This window comes from Akebia trifoliata, chromosome 13, assembly GCF_017979445.1.
Source record: "Akebia trifoliata isolate Shusen 1 chromosome 13, ASM1797944v1, whole genome shotgun sequence".
NCBI lineage: Eukaryota > Viridiplantae > Streptophyta > Magnoliopsida > Ranunculales > Lardizabalaceae > Akebia > Akebia trifoliata.
Window position 1 is genome coordinate 15829186 of NC_141387.1, and position 26669 is coordinate 15855854.

The 26669-nt window shown below is 35.3% G+C and overlaps 3 pseudogenes; all 3 read left to right on the forward strand.

Annotated features, from left to right (window-relative positions):
• Positions 1-7579: 7579 nt before the first annotated feature.
• On the forward strand, positions 7580-7698 carry LOC147388013 (5S ribosomal RNA; annotated as a pseudogene).
• A 423-nt stretch (positions 7699-8121) lies between these two features.
• On the forward strand, positions 8122-8240 carry LOC147388014 (5S ribosomal RNA; annotated as a pseudogene).
• Positions 8241-9036: 796 nt separating this feature from the next.
• Positions 9037-9155, forward strand: LOC147388015 (5S ribosomal RNA; annotated as a pseudogene).
• The last annotated feature ends 17514 nt before the right edge of the window (positions 9156-26669 follow it).

Here is a 26669-nt window from a genome sequence, read left to right on the forward strand (position 1 = left end):
GTCTGATTAAGTATGCTTGAGAGGTATATTGGTGAATTTGAGTAAGGGTGGCCAGATAAATTGCATTGCACATAATAAACCTAGAGTCTAGGAGCCTGTCTATAGGTCACGACCTAAACTAACTATGGGTGTTCCCGGGTTGCTCTATTTAATCCAACCAACAGGTAAGTGGGCGGACCGGTCTAGACCGTTCAAACTAAACCTGCAATATCAGTCCAACCCAATGTGTGAAATGTAAATCAATTAGCCTAATCGACAAATGCATCAAACTGATCAATACTAAACCGGTTGGACCAATTGGTTTTACTTTCAAAGATTCAGACTATTTTATACAAAAAAAATTCGATCTTAGGGTCAAATTATTTTGTCTGATCAAATGTTCTATCTTAATCAGGGGTAGACTCGTGACTAATCTTTTTCATATTCTTGGTCATTATAGACTTATAGTGTATTTGGATTTGATATTTCCCACTGGAGGGCTAATTTATATCAAAATTTTAATCATGTGGTTAAGAGTCAAACTTTCAGAATTGATGGTTAATCTTATGTGCCCCTAAGTATTCTAAACCCTCATCTGTGTCATTTTGGGCCCATCAAAAGAGTCATCTAGTCAAAGTACCAATGTCAAGTCCAAGTAGTCCATCCACCCAGAAGGACCTTCTCGTTTTGTAGATAATTGTCCCTGAGTTTTCTTTGAGTTTCAATCCAGTTTTTGTCAGTATTTAAATCCAGTTAGTTGTTTCAATTACGTTAATCTTTCTTCAATTTTCAAGTTTTAGTCGAGTTTGTCAGTCTATGTTTTTCAATTCCAATAAAATATAGAAGCTTTTGATTGTCATGCGTGCAATAATGATGTAAACATAAAATTGGATATGAGGAATGCCTCAAAGCTCACTAATCAAATTTGATAAATATTATAATTGAAGCGTACACTCAAAAAAGTGCAAATGGGTACTACATTATCCTTAGGGGAATATGAAAGAATAATAAACTTACTTGAGAAGCTCAACAACGTTCTTACATAGTCTCATGAGGATATAAAGTTAATGATGATTTTCAAAGTCAAAATTTATCGATCAAGAATGATGCAGTTGAAACCATTGACAAAGGTGCTAAGACCCACAAGAAGGGATCCATCATGTTTTTCACTCGAGAAAGAGAGTTCTCATTCACAAAAGAATAAAAGATTTTCTGAAAGTTTGAGAAAAGTTGAACAGTTAAATACAAATAACTTAATCACACTCAATTTCGTAGAAGAAGATTGAATATTACTCTTTCTCAGAAGAAGATTGAAGATTACTCATTCTCAAAAGAAGACCATACTCGTTAGAATAATCAAGATATCGAGTTCATATAACCTTGACCAAATCAATTAATATTTCACCAAAGGAGGCCTTCTTTGATCGAACCATTTTCCTGTCTTACCAAGAAAAGATAACCTTTGTTATCCCTTTGCAGCCTCTGAAAAAAATCAATTGCCACTTCTTTCTAAACCACACTGACCAACTGTAGACACCCCATTTTTACGCTCGCCTGATTAATTAACTCGTCAACCCAATCGCAACGGTTCCCAATGATGGATGTTTATTCCAATGCTTTATTTTGTTACCAGATATGTTTCAGAAATCCGGATGAGATATCTCGAACTGACAAAACCTTAGAAACCACGTTACGTAGGAAAATATGACCCCAGAAACATAGAAATCATCATCTTGCAGACAAAAAGAAGCTTCACGATAAAAATCACTAAAAATGACCAAATTACCAAAATACCCCTAACATCAAAACAACCCTAGAGCCTACGTTACGCTTAGGAAAACTCATTCAAACACATAAAATAACAAATCGATACCAAATAAATCATTTCGCCAATTTTCACAGAATTCAACAAAATTATGAAAATGCCCCTCATAAAGTTCATGACCATTTCATACAAAAAACTTCATAAATGACAAAAACCAACATTCCCATTGAATTCCTTATGAAAAATTGATTCCAAAACATCTTGGAACATTGAAAAATGACTTAAAACGTAAAAAATCCTTTCCGAGGACAAAATAGTAATTTTATAATTTTAATAATTAAAAAATTTGAAATTAATAAATAAACCATTAAATAATGTAAAGTGAAACATTAATAAAATTAATTTAAAATTTTGAACCAAAAAATCGATCAATCAGGCTTTCAGGCAAAATTGTTGATGGTTGTTAGGATATTTACTCAAGGACCCCTCCATCTGGGGGTCCAAAGAATTAAAGATATAATAAAAGGGGGTTCTCCAAAAATTAAAGTCAATCAAGTAAGACTAAAGTCAATCTTAAAGTCAATCAAGTAAGGCTAAAGTCAAGATATTAAAAGTCAACCAAGAAAGACTAAAGTCAAAGTATTAAAGTCAATCTCATAAGACTAAAGTCAAAACCCTAATTTAAACTAATCAAGTCAATCTCATAAGACTAAAGTCAAAACCCTAAATCAAAACCCTAATCTAAACTAATCAAATCAATCTCATAAGACTAAAGTCAAAACCCTAAATTAAAACCCTAAAGACTAAGTCAATTTCATAAGCCTAAAGTCAAAACCCTAATTAAAACCCTAAAAGAAACCCTAATCAAACCCTAATTCTTCTAAAAAACTTTATAAATAAGAGCCTCCACACCTTATTTTCGGATCAAAGAAAAATCCCTAGAAAAAGTAGGTCAAGAAGCCTCCATAACATTCCCAAAACCCTAATTTTGAAGCCCCAATCCCTTACCTAACACCCATGCTTCAATTTTAGCTTGAAAAACACCTAGAAGCACTTCAAAAACACCCCAAAATCCATAATAAATTCTAAGAATCCATATCTAAGAAGGAGATACCTTGTCTCGGAGATCAGAAATCAGATCCGGAGACAGAACGAATCAAGGAGTACGGTACAAGGAGCAGTTTCATCAGATCTAAGTGAATAGAACCTTTGCGTATCGAAGGTAAAATTTCTGTTATTTTTTTTATCTAGGTTTTGTCATTAGCAATGTACTCTTATTTGGGATAAGTAGAGACCGGCATTGGCCGGGTGGAGTTGGTGCCTAACACCTTCCAACCCCGCAATGTGATTCCCGGATTTAGTTTTTCTGTAGTAGATTAGTTTTTTATCCGTTTAGAGTCAGTATTCGGTTCCTAGACCGTAATAACTAGGTGGCGACTCCCAAACCTCAAGGGTCAAAAGTGTCATCCAAAAGGAAAATCCTCTATTGAAAGGGTCAAAAGAAGATAATGCCAAACTAGAAGCATTAGAAAAAAAAAATCAAAAGAATTGATAAAAAGAACAGAATGCCAAACTAGGGGCATTTAGAAAAAATCAAAATAATTGACAAAAAAGAGAGAATATCAAACTAGGGGCATTTTAAGAAATTGAGCCTTATATCTTTTCTTTCTAAACTATATCCTAAGCCCACCTATAAGTCCTCCAGAATGCTAATTGACTCGGTTAAGATGCAAGGAACCAAGAAGTTGTCGAGTTGGTTATTCAATATTATCAAGAAGAAAGAAAGTCCGTTAAGTCAAAAACCCAAAAGGACGACTTTGACAAAAGTTAAGGCATAACCATAAAAAAAAGCCTACTAGGTTGAAAACCTAAAAAGACGACCTAGACAAAAGTCAAGGCATCATCAGAAAAAGAAAAACAAAGCTCGTTAGATTGAAAACCTGAATAGGGGATCTAGGTAAAAATTAGGGCATCATCAAATTAGGAAAAATGTTTCATCAAAGAGAAAAATTCAGAAGTAAGCTTGTGCAGAAACTAAGAAATGCAAAACTATTCAAGCCACAACATTTGATAAAAATAATGTTGAAGTCGAAGAAACTCAGAAGCCATTTTGAACATTGTAAAATATTTAGAAGTATGTTTACTTGTTCAAGTGTTCACCAAAGGAAAATGTAGAACCATCGACCACTTTGAAGAGAAAAATCTTTTATTCCAATAATTATCAAGATTTTAAGTTCAGCTAAAATATTTCTCAAAAGAAAATGATTAAATTCCTTATTGCACACATGATAATCTTAAGAGCCTTTAAAATTTAAAGGAATGTCGATTCTTCTATCTGTCATATATCAGAGTCCATAGCTACTCGTGCAATCCATTCCATTAGTTTTTTAATCAAGTTCCAGTTAAAGCCAACCTTGAAACTAGGGGCATTTTTGAAAGTCTTTGTGATTCCAAATTTTTGTCCTTAATTACATGATAAAAAGGAAAATCTTACAAAAGTTTTAAAGTCCAGCGAATTCCAATGATAATTATGAATCCGGATGCATGATAAGCCAATAAAGGCCTAATCTCTCGATCTTTGAACTTGATAATACCGAGTCCTTAATTAATCCAAGTCCGAAAAGCGTGGTTCCAATAAGTTCGAGTCCGAGAAACGAGAGTCAAACTTTTTTGAATCATAAAATGAATTAACGGAATTGTTTAAGTTCCTGTAAACTTCAGCACGAGAAGAGTGGCTCCAATAAGTTCGAGTCCGAGAAACGAGACTCCAACTTTTTTTGAATCATAGAATGAATTAACGAGATTGTTTAAGCTCCTGTAAACCTCAGCCAGAGTCCGAGAAACGAGACTCCAACTTTGTTTGAATTATAGAATGAAATAACTGGATTGTTTAAGTTCCTATAAACCTTAGTTCGAGTACGAGAAGCGAAACTCCAACTATTAACAAGATTGTTTAAGTTCTTGTAAATCTTAGCCAGGATCCGAGAAGCGAGACTCCAACTTTTACAGGATTTTTTAAGTTCCTGTAAACCTCAGTCAGAGTTCGAGAAACGAGACTCCAATTTTGTTTGAATCATATAATGAATTAACATGATTGTTTAAGTTCCTGTAAACCTTAGTTCGAGTCTGAGAAATGAGACTCCAATTTTAATAGGATTGTTTAAGTTCTTGTAAACCTTAGCCAGAGTCCGAGAAACGAGACTCCAGCTTTGTTTGAATCATATATTGAATTAACAGGATTGTTTAAGTTCCTGCAAACCTCAGCCTAAAAAGCATGGTTCCAGTAAGCATGAGTCCGATAAATGAGACTCAAACTCTTCGAACTCTAAAAAAGAATTTAATGAAGTTCTTATAATATCGTATGATTGTTTTCATTGCATAAAATGCATTTTGATTTGAATCATTATTGTTAGTGAGAGAAGATCTCTAGGACTTGACATTCTTTTAATCGAAGAGAGTTTATTCTCAAGGATCCGATAGAATACTCAGTAAGCATCATACCATTACACACACGTGCACTTTTGCATTAGTCAGGGAGAATTTTTTAAAATTCGATGATCTGACATCGTTAGTGAAAGTTCAAGCTCGAGGACCTGACAAACTTGTTTGGGGAGAATTTTACCCTCAAGGATCTGAATGTCCCGACAAATTGTTAAATCAGGCTGCAAAATGAACTGTCACTAGCTTTGGCATTCAGATATCGCACAATCTACCAAAATAGATCTGCTATCTAGTTTGCTTCAACCCTTTACCAAAGAGGGACATCTGTAGACACCCTATTTTTGCACTTGCCTGATTAATCAATTCATCAACCTGATCGCGACGGTTCCCAATGATGGATGGTTATGCCAATGTTCTGCTTGTTACCAGATATGTTTCAGAAATTCGGATGAGGTATCTCAAGCAAACAAAACTGTAGAAACCACGCTACGCTAGAAAAATGTGTCCCAAAAACATAGAAATAATCATTTTTCAGATAAAAAGAAGTTTCACGATAAAAATTGCTAAAAATTGACCAAATTACCAAAATACCCCTAACCTCAAAACAACCCTAGAACCTACATTACGCTTATAAAAATCCTTTCAAACACATAAAACAACAAATTGAAATCAAATAAGCCATTTCGTAAATTTTCACCAAATTTGATAAAATTACGAAAATACCCTTCATAAAGTTCATGATAAAAAATGACACAAACCAATATTTCTATTCAATTTTTTACGAAAAATTGATTCCAAAACATCTTGAAATATTGAAAAACGACTTAACATGCAAAAAGTCCTCTCCGAGAGCAAAATGATAATTTTATAATTTTAATAATTAAAAATTCTAAAATTAATATTAAAATATTAATTAATGTAAAGTCAAAATCCTAATTAAAATTTAGTCAATCAAGTAAGACTTAAGTCAAAATCCTAAAATAAAGTCAATTAAGTGAGACTTAAGTCAAAGTCATAAATTCTAGTCAAGCAAGTGAGACTTAAGTCAAAACCCTAATCAATCTAATAAGACCAAAGTCAAACTATCTAAAAGAAACATAATTAAACTCTAAAACTATCTAAAAAAAATATAATTGAACTCTAAAATTATCTAAAAGAAACATTATCTAACTCTAACTCTATCTAAAAAGCTCTTAAAAAAAATCTTTAAATAGGGGTCTCGACAATCGATTTTCGTATCCAAGAGAAAATCCTAGAAAAAGTAGGTCACGAAGCCTCCCCAACCTTCCCAAAACCCTAATTTTGAAGTCCTAACCCTTACCTAACATCCATACCCTAGAAATCCATCAAAAAATTAGGAAACATTTAGATATAAGGAGAAGATATTTTTTCTTGGAGATCCGAAACAGATCCAGTAACGGAAATGAAACAAGGAATCACAAGTAAGAAATCTCTCTACCAACTCTGAGGGAACTATCGTTGTGATCATCTAGGTATTTATTATTATTATTATTATTATTTTATTTAGGTCTTTTAGCAATGTAGTTTTATTTGGAAAAAGTAGAGACAGGCGTTTGTCGAGTGGGGTTGGTGCCTAACACCTTCCAACCCCATAACGTGATCCCCGGACCCGTATTTTCTTTCATAGATTAGTGTTATTTCCCTTTTAGAGTTAGTGTTCGGTTGCTAGACTTTAATAACTCGGTGGCGACTCCCAAACCTTAAAAGTCAAAAATGGATCCGCGTACCCCGTGGATCGAGGGTGTTTTCAACCACGTGGCATATTGCGATTGACGGTAAGCCTGCGTCTGACCGGGCGAATAGCGACGTGTTATGATTTAGCTAGATCACATGACCATGTGGTCATCCGTGCATTATTTCTTCGACGGCGAGGTGTAGGATAGGATGTATTAAGTAAATAAAATGGTGCTAATCTTATGGGTGTGATCACACCAACACTAATGCACCGGATCCCATTACAACTCCGCAATTAAGCGTGCTTGGGCGAGAGTAGTACTAGGATGGGTGAACTCCTGGAAGTCCTCATTTTGCACCCTTCCCACTTTTTTAGATAAATTCAATTTTTTTTATTATCGAAGGGGGGTTACTGTGGGTCGAACCGCACGGAGAAGGTCCGTGGACCCGCGTCTGCGTTTGGTCAATCTGTTGCAAGTTGTAACACGTGGCGGTCTATGTTTGGCTAAGCCGAGATTCGACGTCGTAATATACCATGTGGCATATTTCGATCAACCGTAAGGTTGCGTCTGACCGGGGAACGGTGACATGTTACGATTTCATTAGATCACGTTGTCGTGTGATCATCCGTGCATTATTCCGTCAACGACGAGGTGTAAGATATGATGAATTAAGTAAATAAAATGATGCAAATACTATGGGTGCGATCATACCAGCACTAATGCACCGAATCCCATCAGAACTTCGCAATTAAGCGTGCTTGGGCTTGAATAGTACTAGGATGGGTAACCTCCTAGGAAATCCTCGTGGTGCACCCCCTCCTACTTTTTTTCGTTAAATTCCTTTGTTTTATTCAATTTTTTTCAGTTGAGCGGTGTTACGGAGGGTCGAACAACACAGAAAAGGTCCATGGAACCACGTGTGCGTTCAGTGAAATTGTCGCAAATTGTGTCACGTGGGTAGAACCACACGGAGAAGGTCCGTGGGCCTGCGTGTGCATTCGACAAAACTATCACAAATTGTTACATGTGGCGTTCTGCATTTGGCTGAGCCGAGATTCGGCATCGTAGTATACCACGTGGCATATTTTGATGCACCGTAAGGCAACGTCTGACCTGGCGAACAACAATGTGTTACGATTTCTTTCGATCATGTAGCCGTTTCTTCATTCATTGATTATTCCATTGACAGTGAAATGTAGGATATGATGAATTCAATAAATAAAATGGTGCAAATACTATGGGTATGATCATACCAGCACTAATGCATCAGATCCCATCAGAACTCCGCAGTTAAGCGTGCTTGGGCGAGAGTAGTACTAGGATGGGTGATCTCCGGGGAAGTCCTCGTGTTGCACCCTTCCCACTTTTTTTCCCTATAAATTCAATTGTTTTATTAAATTTTTTTCAATAGAGGGGGGGTTATGATGGATCGAACCGCACGGAGATGGTCCATGAGCCCGCGTGTGCATTCGGTCATACTATAGCAGGTTGTGACACGTGGCGGTTTGCGTTTGGCTAAACCAAGATTCGGCGTTGTAGTATACCACATGGCATATTTCGATCAACCGTAAGGCTGCATCTGACCAGAGATGGTGATGTGTTACGATTTTGTTGGATCATGTGACCGTGTGGTCATCTGTGCATTATTCCATCTACGGCGAGGTGTACGATAGGATGAATTAAGTAAATAAAATGGCGCACATACTACGGGTGCAATCATACCTACACTAATGCATTTGATCCCATCCGAACTCCATAGTTAAGCGTGCTTGAGCAATAGTAGTACTAGGATGGGTGACCTCCTGGGCATTCCTCGAGTTACACCCCTCCTAATTTATTTCAGCAAATTTAATTTTTTTTAGTCGGGCGGGGTTACGGTCTAAACGCACGGAGGTCTAGGGGCATGCGTGTGCGTTCGACGAAACTATCGCAAGTTGTGACACGTGGCATTCCATGTCTGGCTGAGCCAAGATTCGGCGTTGCAGTATGCAATGTGGAATATATCGATTACATAAAGGTTGCGTTTGACTGGACGAACAATGACGTGTTACGATTTTATTGGATCACGTGACCGTGTGGTCATCCGTGCATTATTCCGTCTACGGCGAGTTTAGGAAAGTATAAATTAAGTAAATAAAATGGTGCAAATACTACAGGTGTGATCAGACCAGCACTAATGCATTGGATCCCATCAGAACTCCGCAGTTAAGCGTACTTGGGCGAGAGTAGTGCTAGGATGGGTAATCTTTTGGGATGTCCTCGTGTTACACCCCTCCTTCTTTTTTTTTCGGTAAATTCATTTTTTTTATCCTAGTTTTTTAGTCGGATAGGGTTACGGTTGGTCGAATAGCACGGAGAAGGTCTGTGGGCCCACCTGTACGTTCGACGAAAATGTCACAAATTGTAACGCGTGGAGTTATTTGTTTAGTTGATTCAAAATTCAGTGTCGTAGTATACCATGTGGCATATTTCAATCGACCATAAGCCTGCGTCTGACCGGGAGAACGTTAATGTGTTACGATTTCATTGGATCACGTGATCGTGTGGTTATCCATGCATTATTCCGTCAATGGCGACGTGTAGGATAGAATGAATTAAGTAAATTAAATGGAGCAAATACTACGAGTGTGTTCTTAACAGCACTAATACACCGGATCCCATCAAAACTCCGCAGTAAAGCGTGCTTGGACGAGAGTAGTATTAGGATAGGTGACCTTCTATGAAGTCATCGTGTTGGACACCTCCCATTTTATTTTGGTAAATTCAATTGTTTTATTCAATTTTTTTTCCAGTCGGGTAAGGTTACATTTGGTTGAACCGCACGGAGAAGATCTATGGTCCTGCGTGTGCGTTCGGTGAACCTATCATAAATTGTGACATGTGTCATTCCGCGTTTGGCTGAGTCGTGATGCAGCGCCGAAGTATACCACATGGCATATTTCAATCGACTGTAAGGCTGTGTCTAGCCGAGCTAATGGTGACGTGTTACGATTTCGTTGGATCACGTAGCCGTTTGGTTATCCGTGCATTATTTTGTCGACGGTGAGGTGTATGATAGGATGAATTAAGTAAATAAAATGGCGCAAATACTACGGGTGCGATTATTCTAATACTAATGCACCGGATCCCATTAGAACTCCGTAGTTAATCGTGCTTGGGCGAGAGTAGTATTAGGATGGGTAGCGTACCAGGAAGTCCTCTTGTTGCATCTTGAAAGCGCCTTCGATCCGCGGGGTGCGCGGATCCGCTTTTGACCTTTGAGGTTTGGGAGTCGCCACCAAATTATTACAGTCTATGAATTGAATATCGACTCTAAACGGATAAAAACAACTTATCTACTTAAAAAAATTGAGTTCGGGGATCACGTTACGAAGTTGGAAAGTGTTAGGCACCAACCTCGCCCGGCAAACGCCGGTCTCTACTAATTCCCAAATAGAACTACATTGCTAAAAAGACCTAATCAATAAAAAAAATAGATACCTTTTCTGAACGCAAAGGTTTTGTTCCCTCAGATCGAATAGAACAACTCCTTGTACAGTATTCCTCGCTTCGTTCTATCACCAGATCTGATTTCTGATCTTCAAGTTGAGGTATCTCTTTCTTAGATCTGAATTCTTCGAATTTTTTTATGGGTTTCTGGGTGTTTTCGAAGGGCTTCTAGGTATTTTTGAGCTAAAGTTGAGGTATTGGTGTTAGGACTTCAAAATTAGGGTTGATGGGAGGCTAGGGAAGCTTTTTGACCTACTTTTTTTAGGGTTTATTATTTGATACGAAAATAGGTTGTGAGGACCACTATTTATAGATTCTTTAAGTGTTTGTTTAGATAGAATTAGTGTTTAATTAGGATTGTTAAAAAGAATTATTATTTAATTAGAACTCTATTAGGGTTTTTACTTTTGGTCTTATTTGATTGACTTTAAGATTTTGACTTTAGTCTTACTTGATTGACTTTAATATATTGACTTTAGTTTTACTTAATTGACTTTAATATCTTGACTTTAGTCTTACTTGATTGACTTTAATTTTTTGGAGAACCCCCTCTATTATATCTTTAATTCTTTGGACCCCCAAATGGAGGGGTCCTTGAATAAATATCTTGGCAACCATCAACAATTTTGCCTGAGAGCCTGATTGATCGCTTTTTTGGTTAAAAATTAATTTTATTAATATTTCACTTTAATTATTTAATGTTTTATTTATTAATTATGAAAATTTTAATTATAAAAATTATTAAATTACCATTTTACCCTCAGAGAGGATTTTTTGTGTTCCAAGTCGGTTTTTGATGTTCTAGGATGTTTTAGAATCGATTTTTCGTAAGGAATTCAATGAAAATATTGGTTTTTATCATTTATGAAATTTTTTTGTGTGGAATGGTCGTGAACTTTATGAGGAGTATTTTCGTAATTTTGTCGAATATTATGAAAATTGGCAAAATGATTTATTTGATTTCGATTTGTTGTTTTATGTGTTTGAATGGATTTTTCTAAGCGTAACGTAGTCTCTAGGGATATTTTAAGATTAAGGGTATTTTGGTAATTTGGTCATTTTTTAGTGATTCTTATCGTGAAACTTCTTTTTGTCTGAAAAATGATGATTTCTAAGCTTTTGAGGCTATATTTTCCTATCGTAGCGCGTTTTCTACAGTTTTGTCAGTTCGAGACACCTCATCCGAGTTTCTGAAACATATTTGGTAAGAAAATAAAGCATTAGAATAAACATCTATCATTGGGAACCGTTGCAATTGCGTTGACGAGTTGATTAATCAGGCGAGTGCAAAAATTGGGTGTTTACAGATGCCCCTCTTTGGTTGAAGCAAACTAGATAGCAAATCTATTTTGGTAGATAGTGCGATATCCGAATGCCAAAGCTAGTGACAGTTCATTTTGCAGCCTGATTTAGCAATTCGTCAGGGTGCTCGGATCCTTGAGCGTAAAACTCTCCCCGAACTAAAAGGTTGTCAGGTCATCGAGCGAGAACCCTTACTGACAGTGTCAGATCCTTGAATTTTAAAGAATTCTCCTTGACTAAAAAATGCAAGTGTGAGTGTGTGTACTGTGTCAAACTGAGTAAAAATGTGTCAGGTCCTAGAGATCTTCTCTCATTGACAATAATGATTCAAAATTGAAATGTGCTTATGCAACGAAAGCAATCATGGCAAGGTTGAACAATAAGGTAATTGGAGTCATAATAATGTAGGTACTTCGTTAAATCCTATTTTAAATTCTTTTTTAGTATTCGAAAAAGTATGAGTCTCGATTATCTGACTCGAACTTATTGTAGCCACGCTTCTCGGGCTAAAGAACTTAAAGAATCCTGTTAATTCAATATGATTCAAACAAAGCTAGAGTCTCGTTTCTCGGACTCTAGCTAAGGTTTACAGGAACTTAAATAATCCTATTAAAATTGGAGTCTCATTTCTCGAACTCGAACTAAGATTTATAGGCACTTCAAAAAACCTATTCATTCTACGATTCAAAAAGTTGGAGTTTCACTTCTCAAACTCGAACTTAGGTTTGTAGGCACTTCAAAAAGCTTATTCATTCTATGATTCAAAAAGTTGGAGTCTCATTTCTCGGACTCGAACTTAGGTTTATAGGCACTTCAAAAAGCCTATTCATTCTATGATTCAAAAAGTTGGAGTCTCGTTTCTTGAACTCAAACTTAGGTGTATAGGCACTTCAAAAGACCTACTCATTCTATGATTCAAAAAGTTGGAGTCTCGTTTCTTGGACTCGAACTTAGGTTTATAAGCACTTCAAAAAGCCTACTCCTTCTATGATTCAAAAAGTTTGAGTCTCGTTTCTCGGACTCGAACTTAGGTTTGTAGGCACTTCAAAAAGCCTACTCATTCTATGATTCAAAAAGTTTGAGTCTCGTTTCTCAGACTCGAACTTAGGTTTGTAGGCACTTCAAAAAATCTACTCATTCTATGATTCAAAAAATTGGAGTCTCGTTTCTCAGATTCTAACTTACTAAGTCACGTTTCTCGGACTTAGATTTATAGGAACTTAAACAATCCTATTAATTCATTCTATGATTCAAAATTGAGCTCAAAGTTTGAAAAATCGGGCCTTTATTGGCTTATCATGCATCTGGATTCATGATTATCATTGGATTTCATCGGATTTTTAAGTAAGATTTTCATTTTTATCATGTGATTAAGAACAAAACTTTAGAATTAAATGACTTTCAAAAAAGCCCCTAGTTTCAAGGTTGGCTTTAATTGAAACTTGACTATGAGATTGATGGAGTGGATTACGTTTGAAAAATATGAACTCTGATATATGACAGATAGAAGAACTAACATTCCCTTAAATTTAAGACTCTTAAGATTATCATATATGCAATAAGGGATTGATCATTTTCTTTCGAATTTCTTTTGAAAAATGCTTGGGCTGGACTTAAAAAATCTTGATAAAAATTAGAATAGAAGATCTTTCTCTTCAAAGTGGTTGATGATTCTACATCTTCCATTAGCGAATACTTGAACAAGTAAACATACTTTTAAAGATCCTACAATGTTCAAGATGACTTCTGATTTTTTTCGACTTTAACATTGTCTTTGTGGGATGTGATCTCTTGGCTGAAAAATGAATATTGTGGCTTGAATGGTTCTGCATTTCCTAGTTTCTGCACAAGTTTTCTTCTGAATTTTTCTTCTTGATAGGACCTTTCCTCCCATTTGATGATGTCCTAATTTTTTCCTAGATCGTCTCTTCAGGTTTTCAATCTAGCGGGATTTGTTTTTCTTTTTCTGATGATGCCTTGATTTTTGCCTAGGTCACCTTTTCAGGTTTTCAACCTAGCAGGCTTTCTTTTTTATGGTTATATCCTAAATTTTGCCTAAGTCACCTTTTCGAATTTTTGACTTAACGGGCTTCTCTTTTTTCTTGATGATCTTGAATAACCAACTCGACAACTTCTTGGTTCCCTGCACCTTAACCGAGTAAATTAGCATTCAGGAGGACTTAATAGGTGGGCTTAGGATATGGTTTAGAAAGAAAAGATATAAGGCTCAACTTTCCAAAATGCCCCTAGTTTGATATTCTCTCTGTCAATTATTTTGATTTTTTCTAAATGCCCCTAGTTTGGCATTCTTTTCTTTTTATCAATTCTTTTGATTCTTTTTTCTAATGCCCTTAGTTTGGCATTCTTTTCTTTTGAACCTTTTAATAGGGATTTTCCTTTTAGATGACACTTTTCTTAAGATAATACACTTATTCTTTGTGTGACCGGGCCTGAAGTAACTTCTCAGGTTGCCTACGTACCCTAAATATTTTTTTTTCTTTTAGGATCAGGTCAAAACGTAGTTTATATTAAGATTCCCTCCCAAGGTTGGTTGGTGTGATTTAAAAAAAGAGGCTATTGATTTTTTAAAGGCTGCAAAAGGCTACGAGGGGCTAAAGAAAGTTATCTTTTTTTTTTTTTGGTAAGACAGGGAAATGGTTCAACCAAAGGAGGCCTCCTTTGGTGAATGCTACTTGACTTGGTCAAAGTTTTAAGAATTCGATATCTGGATTGCTCCGTCAAGTAAGGTTTTCTTTTGGAAAATGAATATTCTTCAGTCTTTTTTTGTGAAATCAAGTATGATCGAGTTTTCTGACTATTCAACTCTTCTAAAACTTCAAGAAAATCTTTTATTCTTTTGTGAATGAAAACTCTCTTCTTTTGAGTGAAAAACATGGTAGATCCACTTGTAAGTCTTAGCATTTTTGTTGATGCTTTCAACTATATCATTTTTGACTGATAATCTTTAACTTTGAAATCATTCTTGATTTTATGTCTTAATCTATGTTTTTGTGTGATCCATCCATATATCCTTATGAGACCATGCAAAAACATTGTTGAATTTCTCCAGTAAGTTTATTATTCTCTCATGTTCTCTTGAGGATAATGTATCACCAATTTGCACTTCTTGAGTGTACTCTTTAATTTCAATATTTATCAAATTTGGTTAGTGAGCTTTAAGTCAATCCTCATGTTAGATATTATGCTCAAATCATTATTATACGCATCATCAGAAGATTCTATATTTTATTGGAATTGAAAAACATAGACTAAGAAACTCGACTAAAACTCAAAAATTAAAGAGAGACTAAAGTAACTGAAAAGATTGACGAAAATTGAACTCAAACTAAAAGAAAACTCAGGGATGCTTATCTACAAAATGGGGAGATCTTTATGGGCGGATGGACATAATACTATAGTGCAATGGTAGATTTCTTGGACTTGACATTAGTACTTTGCCTAGTTGACTCTTTTGACGGACCCAAAGTGGCATAGACAGGGGTTTAAAACGTTTAGGAGCAATTCTTACCTATTTGGAAGTAAACCAAGGTTAATCATTGACTCTACAAGTTTGACTCTTAACCACATGATTAAAGTTTCGATATAGAATAGCCCAAGTCCGGTGGAAAATATCGAATCCAAATGCAATATAAGTCTATAGTGACCAAGAAAGTGAGAAAGGTTAGACGCGGGTCTACCCCTGATTAGGATTGAACCTTTGATCAGACAAATTAATTTGATCCTAAGATCGAATCTTTCTATACAAAGTGGTCTAGATCTTTAAAGGTGAAACCAATTAGTCCAACTGATTTGATACTAATCAGTTTGATCCATTTGTCAATTAGGCCAACTGATTTAAGTGGTTCAAATTAATCGGTACATTTCACCGATTGGGTTAGACCGATATCGTCGGCTTTGTTTGATTGTTCTGGATTGGTCCGCCCACTTACCTATTGGTTAGATTAAATAAAGCAACCCGGGAACACCCATAGTCAGTTCTGGTCGTGACCTATAGGAAGGCTTCTAGACTCTAGGTTTACTACGTGCAATGCAATTTATCTTGCCACCCTTGCCCAAGTACACCTATATACCTCTCGAGCGGACTCAATCAGACGGTACATGATCACTTGGTTTGATATACCGTATAGGTGATAATCTAAAACTTTAACTCACTTCTCTGAAGCCAAAAATAATCAGTTTGCTCCCCAGTTGAGAGGTGGCGCACGATGCTGAGCAAGGACCCACTTAAATACCTCTCATCTAGAATAGACGTAGTATTTCCCCCTCGTACAGTAGGGTACAACGGGGCAGGATCTCGCTTAGGTACTGGTTTTGACCAAGAAGTGCAATTGATGTACTTGGATCATCTTTGTTATACCTATAGGTACGGGTCAAGAGTTGTAACTTTCATAAATGGTTTAGCATCGCACGAGAGGACCGACCACGTACTAGTACTACGTTGGTAATTGGGACATGTGACTGTGTGGCTCACCATAGGTCGCTCCAACCTAGGTGCATCAATATACCTTTCAGAGTCACCTGATCAGACGGTACTGATGCCCCAGTTTGATATACCCTAAGGTACGTGACTGGAGTTGTGATTTTCATGAATGACGTCGCATCTCCGAAGAGACCGGGCCACGCACTAGTGCCACGTTTGCTATTAGGGACATGCAAGCATGAAAAAAAGTAAACGTGCATGTGGTATGTGCAAAACAGGGTGGGGTGTGCCCGGGGCCTTTTCAAACAAATGGGCCCATGGGCCTGATTATACCATCACACATTGATACCATATGGATATTAGCCAAAATAAATACCAATCCAATAACATCATTAAGATCACCAATAAGCACATCAAACATATATCTAATCAAGATTAATGACAAATTAATTAATGAGCATAGCATAGAATAATTGATCAAACCCAAACATTACAATAGGCATTATTTTTATAATTTTTAAGGTCCAATCGATGATCACTTTTGGGTGATCCAAAATAAATCGAGATTCCAATAAGTGTTACATTGATGATAGAATGATAATTATTGAGATGAGGAGCGATGAACCCTTTTTTTTTAATTATAAAAAAAATGACGAACACATCCCAAAAAAATCAAAAAGAAAGATCCTAGTGCCAAATGAGCTCGCTCTCAGGAACATTAACTGTGCTAACACTAGATAAATTCAGATTTTCGGTGAATTAGGAAAATACATTCAGAACTTGCATCGATGATATCTAAGGCTCCCGATAATGAAATTGAGTGAATTTAGATTCTAAATTAATCTACTCGATGGGATCTATGTTTTATTAAGGGTTCCCAGACCTAATTTTGACTAGAATATTCTGTAAAAACGTTTTAACATTGCTGTCCCAACCTTCATTCAGTAACAATTCCAGATTTACAGATTGAGCTTGCATTGATGATATCTAAGGCTCCTGATAACGAAATTGAGTGAAATTATGTTCTAAATTAATCTACTCGATGAGATATAGATTTTATTAATAGGTGCCCAGACTTAATTCTCACTAGAATGTTCTGTAAAAATGTTTTAACATTACTCCCAACCTTCATTCAGCAACAATTCCAGATTTACAGATTGAACTTTCATCAATGATATCTAAGGCTTTCGATAACGAAATTGAATGAACTCAGGTTCTAAATTAATCTACTCAATGAAATCTATGTTTTATTAAGAGGTGCCCAGACTTTATTATCACTAGAATGTTCTATAAAAAACGTTTTAACATTGCTAACCCAACCTTCATTTAGCAACAATTCCAGATTTACAGATTGAACTTACATCGATGATATCTAAGGCTTTCAATAACGAAATTGAGTGAACTTAGGTTCTAAATTAATCTATTACATGAGATCTACGTTTTATTAAAGATGTCCAGACTTAATTCTCACTGAAACATTCTGTAAAAACGTTTTAACATTGTTGTCCCAACCTTCATTCAGCAACAATTCCAGATTTACAGATTAAACTTGCATTGAAGATATTCAAGGCTCTCGATAACGAAATTGAGTGAACTCAGATTCTAAATTAATCTACTCGATGAGATCTACGTTTTATTAAAGGTGACCAGACTTAATTCTTACTAGAATATTCTGTAAAAACGTTTTAACATTGCTATCCCAACCTTCATTCAGCAACAATTCCAGATTTACAGATTGAACTTACATCGATGATATCTAAGGCCTTCGATAACGAAATTGAGTGAACTCAGGTTCTAAATTAATCTACTCGATGATATCTACGTTTTATTAATAGGTGCCCAGACTTAATTCTCACTAAAATATTCTGTAAAAACGTTTTAACATTGCTATCCCAACCTTCATCATTCCATCATTTTCATATGTCAATTTGAATCTTTCATTATTTAGGGGTTATCAAAAAGTGACCTTTAATTGGACAAAAATACAATATCCAAAATCATCCACAATCAAGCCACAAAAAAAATAAAAATAAATAAACAAATAAACAAATAAAATAAATTGAACTAAATAATAATAAAAAACTAGGTCATCCTTGCAATGCTCCTATACTTGGGATTTTTCAAGTTTGATCCTCAATGATCCCCAGCGGAGTAGCCATTGAAAGCGCCTTTGACCGCGGGGTGCGCGGATCCGCTTTTAACTTTTGAGGTTTAGGAGTCGCCACCTAATTATTATGGTCTAGGAACCGAATATCGACTCTAAACGGATAAAAATAACTAATCTACTTAAAAAAATTGAGTTCAGGGATCACGTTACGGAGTTGGAGGGGGTTAGGCACCAATCCCTCCCGGCAAACGTCGGTCTCTACTAATTTCCAAATAGAACTACATTGCTAAAAAGACCTAATCAATAAAAAAATAAAAATAGTTATCTTTTCCGAATGTAATGGTTTTGTTCCCTCAGATCTGATAGAACAACTCCTTGTACAGTATTCTTCGCTTTGTTCTGTCACCGGATCTGATTTCTGATCTCCAGGTTGAGATATCTCTTTCTTAAATCTAAATTCTTCGAATTTTTTTATGGATTTCTAGTATTTTTGAAAGGATTCTAGGTGTTTTTTGAGCTAAAGTTGAGGTATGTGTGTTAGGACTTCAAAATTAGGGTTTATGGGAGGCTAGAGAAGTTTTTTGACCTACTTTTTCTAGGATTTATTATTTGATACGAAAATAGGTTGTGAGGACCACTATTTATAGATTCTTTAAGTGTTTGTTTAGATAGAATTAGTGTTTAATTATAATTCTTTTAGTTAGAGTTATATTTTAATTAGAATTATTTTAGGTAGAGTTATATTTTAGTTAGAATTCTATTAAATAGAGTTATTATTTAATTAGGATTGTTAAATAGAATTATTATTTAATTAGAACTCTATTAGGGTTTTGAATTTTGGTTTTATTTGATTGACTTTAGTCTTATTTGATTGACTTTAATTTTTTGGAGAACCCCCTTCTATTATATCTTTAATTCTTTGGACCCCCAAATGGAGGGGTCCTTGAATAAATATCTTGGCAACCATCAACAATTTTGCCTGAGAGCCTGATTGATCGTTTTTTTTTTGTTCAAAATTTTAAATTAATTTTATTAATATTTCACTTTAATTATTTAATATTTTATTTATTAATTTCAAAATTTTTAATTATAAAAATTATAAAATTATCGTTTTGCCCTCGGAGAGGACTTTTTGTATTTCAAGTCAGTTTTTGATGTTCTAGGATGTTTTAGAATCGATTTTTCGTATGGAATACAATGGAAATATTGGTTTGTGTTATTTATGAAATTTTTTGTGTGGAATGGTTGTGAACTTTATGAAGGGTATTTTCGTAATTTTGTTATATGAAAATTGACGAAATGATTTATTTGATTTCGATTTGTTATTTTATGTGTTTGAATGGGTTTTCCTAAGCGTAACGTAGGCTCTAGGGATATTTTAAGGTTAATGGTGTTTTGGTAATTTGATCATTTTTTAGTGATTTTTATCGTGAAGCTTCTTTTTATTTGAAAAATGATGATTTCTAAGCTTTTAGGGTTATATTTTCCTATCATAACGCGGTTTCTACAATTTTGTCAGTTCGAGATACCTCATCTGAATTTCTGAAACATATCTGGTAACAAAATAAAGCATTAGAATAAACATCCATCATTGGGAACTATTGCAATCGGGTTGACGAGTTGATTAATCAGGCGAGTGCAAAAATGGGGTATCTACACACCTCTCCCACTTTTTCGATAAATTCAATTGTTTTATTCAATATTTTTTAGTTGGACGGGATTACGATGAGTTCAATCGCACGGAGAAGATCCGTTGGCCCGCGTATGCGTTCGACCAAACTTTTGCAAGTTGTGAGACATGGCATTTCGCGTTTGGCTGAACCGAGATTCGGCGTGGTAGTATATCACAGAGAAGGTCCGTGGGCCTGCATGTGCGTTCAACCAAATTATAGCATGTTGTGAAACGTGGCGTTCTGTGTTTGATTGAATCGATATTCGTTATCGCAGTATACCACTGGCATATTTTGATCGACCGTAAGGCTGCGTCTGACCGGGCGAACGGCTACGTGTTACAATTTCATTGGATTACATGGTTGTGTGGTCATTCATGCATTATTCAGTTGACGACGAGGTGTAGTATATGATGAATTAAGTATAAGATCCCTTGGTACCTAGAATAGGGTAGTCAGCCATCCACCAAGGGCATCTCAAACCAATATAACGGGCAATGCGAGAATCCAACTATTTACTCTAAGTCTTGACTAAGTTGTGACGCACTAACATGTTTCTTTTGGAAAAGTGTTTTGGCCTATACTCAAAGTTGAAGGAATGTCCACAATTTTAAGACAGTCGCAAAGCCACATATAAAATAGGTGAGGGCTTCCTTTGAAACCTCTTCCCTCACCATTTTTTATGGTATCTAGACATATGAATGTTTCAGCTAGAATGAAAAGTACAGGATTGGCTTTTCTTAAGAGTTGGGAAGCTATGTCTATGAAGGACTCAGGGACAGGTTGACCATCACTTTTGGAGGTCAGTATGTATTAGGCTAAGATTCCTAAACACAACCGGTAGTCTCTAGTAACTCGCCAGGCTTCTGATTTTACATTGATGGGATGACTGCGGGAGCGGTATGGACTCAATAAAAGTATTAAATTCAATTTCCCGTTATAGACTAGGACTTTGACTTCTTCTTTTGAAATGTTTAGGCCTGTGGTGAGGTCACCAGAATATCCTGTCTTCACTGAAGACCCAACTAGAGGACCTGAAGTAGATATCCCCATGATACCACAATAATCTTCATGAGTAGGACATAAGTGCATATGCCCAATGTGGAAGATATGAAGATATGGGTTCCAACGTTTAGCCATAGCGCGTAAAAATTTCTAATCTATCTCAAACTCATGGAAGTACAGGACACATCTCAACATGAATTTTCCAAAGTTGATTTTCTCTATGGTGTGCATCCCTATGATGGTTGTTTGGACCAACTGGTCGATTGGGTTATTGCCTGTAGCTAGTATCCTGAGCTAACACAAAAGGGTATCTCAATACATTTTCAAGGTCCATGCAAAACATATCTTTGTAAGTCATTTTTTTTGCAACAATAAATCTTTTGTAAATCATTTTTCTTTTTCTTTTCCTTTGAAAATTATTTTTCTTCTTTTGAAATGGGTTGGGACCCGAATTAGAGAGAAAAAAAAAACTTAAATGTCATTTCGACTTAAATGGTCCGGCCCATCATGATCGTTAAATCGAGATGAACTGGGTCATTATGAATCATTACCGTATTTAAAATGGATTCTTTATTGGGTTGGTGCACCCATTGATATAATAGCTTTGAATTAGGTTAAACAAATAGTTTGATTTTCTTAAGGACAAATTGTAACTTCCTGATCTCAACAATTTGTAATGTTCATTTTCGAAAAGCAACCAGGAAACACCCACGATAAGTTCGAGTCGTGATTTATGCGAAGGTTTATAGACTCTAGGTTTACTACATGCAATGCAATTTATCTGACCACCCTTGCCCAAGTGCACCTATATACCTCTCGAACGTACTCAATCAGACGGTACATGGTGACTTGGTTTGATATACTGTATAGGTGATAATCTAAGCCTCCAACTCAAATCTTTGAAGTTAAAAACAACCAATTTAATCTCCAGTTGAAAGGTGGCGCACAATGTTGAGCAAAGGCACTCTTAAGTTCCCTCTCATCTAGAATAGACGTTGTCTATCCCCTTAGTACCATATTACAACAAGGTGGGATCTCATTTAGGCACTAATTTTGATCAAGAAGTGCAATTGGTGAACTTAGATTACTTTGATATACCGTAGGTACGAGTCTAGAGTTGTACCTTTCATAAATAGTTTAGCATCCCGCGAGGGGACAAATCAAGTACTAGTACTACGTTGGCAATCGGGACATGTGACTGTGCGGCTGACAATAAGAAAAAGGCTCAGGTCGCTCCAGCATGGGTGCATCGATATACATTTCAGAATCACCTTATCAAACAGTACTGATTCCCCAATTTTATATACCTTAATGTACGTGACTGGAGTTATGGTTTTCATGAATGACACCGCATCTCCGAGGAAACTAAGCCACGTACTAGTCCCACGTTGGCTATTAGGGACATGCAAGTGTGTAATGTAATAAAGTAAACGTGTTAGTGGTGTGTGCAAATAGGATGGATTGTGCCCGGGGCATTTTCCAGATGAATGGGCTCGTGAGCCAAATCAAACCATCAATATATAGATGCCACATAGATCAAAGAATACAAAATCCATCACATCAACATTAAGATCAAATAAGCACATTGAAAATATATATATATAGACCATGGTATTTCAAATAATTAATCAACAAAGATAGCACATCCATAATTGAGTATCGACCAATCACAAAAAAAATCCCTTTTTTTCAATTTTTTTTTTAAATTTAAAAAAAAAATGAATGAACTAAAACAAGAGGACTTCTTCTTTTTTATTTATGATCCAACTGAGGATTGCTTTGGGTGACCCAAACAAAATCAAACCTTTAACGAATATTGACTCGAGGATATAATGAAAATTGTTGACATGGAAAAATTCTTTTTGAGGCACATTGCCTTTGATTTTTAGCTTGTGCCACAAAAAAAAATATATTTTTTAATTTTTTTTACTCATTTTGTATCCCTACAAGGAGCAAAACATAAATATTAGTAAAAATAATAGTAAACAGACTCAAAAATTGATTATAACTTATCAAAATCTTGTTGACTTTGTCACATTTGAAAGAAAATTTTGTTCTACCCCAAATCGATATACTATAATCGTTAATCGGAGCTGAAAGTTACAGTCAGTTTAAGGTCTACTGTCTGGGATAAAAAATAAATACGAAAATGATAGAATAGAAATGATAGTAAACGAACTCAGAAATTAATTCTGACTAATCAAAATCTCGCTGACTTTGTCACATTTGAAAGAAAATTTCATTATACCCTAAATCGATATACTATAATAGTTAATCGGAGATCGGAACAGAAAGTTATAGTTAGTTTAAGTTCTACTATCTACTTGAAAAAAATGATTTTTTTAAGTTTGTTAGTCCAAACTAAAGGTATATTGCCTTCGATTTTTTGCTTGAACCGATAAAAAAAATATTTATTTTTCATTCTTTTGTTTTTTGATGATATGCATGACTAAAAATTGGATAACTAAAGAAAATGGATTTTTCCTTTTTACCCAGGGGAATAAATAAAGAAAAAGAAACACACCTTGACAACGAACACAACAAATAATGTTAGCTTGTAAATAAAAGTATTTTGTATTTTGTATTTTTTTTCAAAATGGCCAAGTTGACATGAAGGTAGAGCCTTCTTCCCCAATGGAGTCGCCAAGTTGTAGTGAAAACGCCCTCGATCCGCGGGGTGCACAAATTCGCTTTTTATTTTTGAGGTTTGGGAGTCGCCACCTAGTTATTACGGTCTAGAAATCGAACATTGACTCTAAAAGGTAAATAACACTAATCTACGAAAGAAAATACGGGTCCGGGGATCACGTTACGGGGTTGGAAGGTGTTAGGCACCAATCCCTCCCAAGAAATGTCGGTCTCTACTTTTTTCAAATAAAACTACATTGCTAAAAGACCTAAATAAATAATAAAAAAATAAGAATGAAAAATACCTAGATGATCACAACGATAGTTCCCTCAGAGCTGGTGGAGAGATTTCTTGCTTCGTTTTCGTTACTGGATCCACTTCGGATCTCCAAGATGAAGTATCTTCTAGATCTAAGTGCTTCTTAATTTTTAATGAATTTCTAGGTATTTTTGAAGGATTTCTGGATATTTTTTGAGCTAAAGTTTGGGGTTAGATGTTAGGTAAGGGGTTAGGGCTTCAAAATTAGAATTTTGGAAAGGTTGGGGAGGCTTCGTGACCTACTTTTTCTAGGATTTTCTCTTAGATACTAAAATAAGTTGTAGAGGTCTCTATTTATAGATTTTTTTAAAGTATTTTTTAGATAGAGTTAGTGTTAGATTAGAATTCTTTTAGATAGAGTTAGTGTTTAATTAAAATTCTATTAAAGTTAAGGTTTGACTAGGTTTCTTTAAATTAGGGTTTTGACTTAAGTCATACTTGATTGACTTGATTTTAGGATTTTGACTTAAGTCTTGATTGACTTTATTTTAGGATTTTGACTTAAGTTTCATTTAATTGACTTTAATTTTAATTAGTATTTCACTTTACATTAATTAATTTTTAATTATTAATTTTTAAAATTTTAATTATTAAAATTGTAAAATTACTGTTTTACCCTCGGAGAGGACTTTTTGCGTTTTAAGTCATTTTTCAATTTTCCAGGATGTTTTGGAATCGAATTTTCATAAGGAATTCAATGGGAATATTGGTTGGTGTCATTTATAAAAACTTTTATGCGAAATGGTCATGAATTTTATGAGGGGTATTTTCATAATTTTGTAAAAATTGACGAAATGATTTATTTGGTTCCAATTTGTTATTTTATGTGTTTGAAAGGATTTTTCGAAGCGTAATGTAGGCTCTAGGCTTTTGGGGTTATTTTTTTTAGCGTAGCGCGATTTTTATAGTTTTGTTAGTTTGAGATACCTCATCTGAATTTCTAAAATATGTCTAGTAACAAAATATAGCATTGGAATAATCATCCATCATTGGGAATCGTCGTGATCAGGTTGATGAGTTGGTTAATCAGGTGAGTGCAAAAATGGGGTGTCTACATGTAGATATGAGAATGTTCATCCTTGAACCTCAATCCTACGTTGTTAGAATCGCCACCATTCATTTTTTGAAAATAGGTGTGAATGGGCACCCGAATTGATTTTTTTGAAAATCATTTTTTATGGCATTGTAGTGACTCTCATACAAAAAAAATGTGTGGTCAACAAAAAATCTAGGTAAGGAGATCCGATTAGATGTGGAGAAGGTGTTAGGTACCCCATCCTCTCCACCAAGGGTGATTACCTTGCTTAGCAATTTTAAAAAAGCTTGAGAACATAGATGAAAAATGCATGAAAATGCATGTTAAGGTGATGTGTGCATTCAGTAAAAATATCCCCTTAGAGAAGGGTTTTAATTTCAATGTGACTTTAGGGACATCCTATAGAAAAGGATGACCCATGTAACCACATTATTTTTATGGATATGAATGTTGGTTTTAAGCTATTAGAGAGACTCCATGATAGAGTTCCCTTGATACTACAACCTTAATGCATGTATGCGTGGCTAGAAACTTAGTGTTTCACCCTATCAAAAGGGTGACACATTTCTTCATCATTGCCATGCATATGTGAGTGTATGCATTGTGTACATTATGATGCATGAGATTAAAATGGGTTAAAAAGGGGTTTCAACCTCCATCATTTCGACCAACCGTCTCAAGCATTTCATGCTTAAGGTTGAGGTTCAATCTACTACGGATGAAGGAGAGTTCTCCATTACATCCTAAGGACTTCTATAAAGGAAAATGAGAAGGATAGAAGAAGAAGATGCAAGTATTAAAATAAAACAAAAGGAAAAGAAAACCTAACTATACCCACCTTGTCCCTGTGGGAAGTCTTGAATCAACTTGAACTTTTAAAGATGAATTTGAGAGTTGAATATTGTAGTTGAGGGTTGAAAGATAAGAGAATGAGTAGGGATTTGGGTAGAATTTTAGGTTGAGAGATAAGGGCTTGAGAACATGAATTGTTCATAGAAAATGAGGGTTATAGAGTTTTTGGAGAATTTTTGGGAATAAAGTGGTCCAACCCTAAAAATAAAGAGAATGGACATGAGGATTATGTTATTTCTTTTTAGATTTTTTATTTATATGAGGGTAAAGATAACATTTGTGAAGAAATCCTAAAAGTATTATTTGATCTTTAATTTTTTGATAAATAGAGGTGAGAGAACAAAAAATACTTTTATAAAGGTGAAGTGGTAGGTAAAAAGTAGACTTTGATTCATTTGTAAATAACTCATAAAGCAATGGGTGAATGTATATTTTTGAAATAGACAAATAAGAAAATAAAAGTACTTTTTGGAGGGTGAGTAGGGGAGTGACATGTGTAAAGGTGGAGTAGTAGGTGAAAGATAGACATTCGTTCATTTGTAAATAACTCATAAAACAAGGGTGGATGTATGTTTTTGAAATGGACTAATGGGAGAGTTCCATGTATGTACTTGAAGATTTTCACCTTTTGAGGGTATGATTGGAAATTCTCTTAACTTTATGGATTATTACCAAAAACCAATAAACTTTTTGGTTTGACTACACTTTTTTATAAGGGTATTCTTGAATTTTTATAAAGGGGAGTTGACTCACCAATTAGATTAAGCAATGGGTATTGAGGGCTTATAGGAGATTAACATGTGTCACCTTTTGAGGGGGTGTGAGAGAATGGGCTTAGAATGGACTTGGTATTGGGTTTAAGTGATGCACTTGGGCTATGGACTATGGGTATTATGGCTATGGATTTATCTTATGAATAATGGGTTTGGAGATGGACT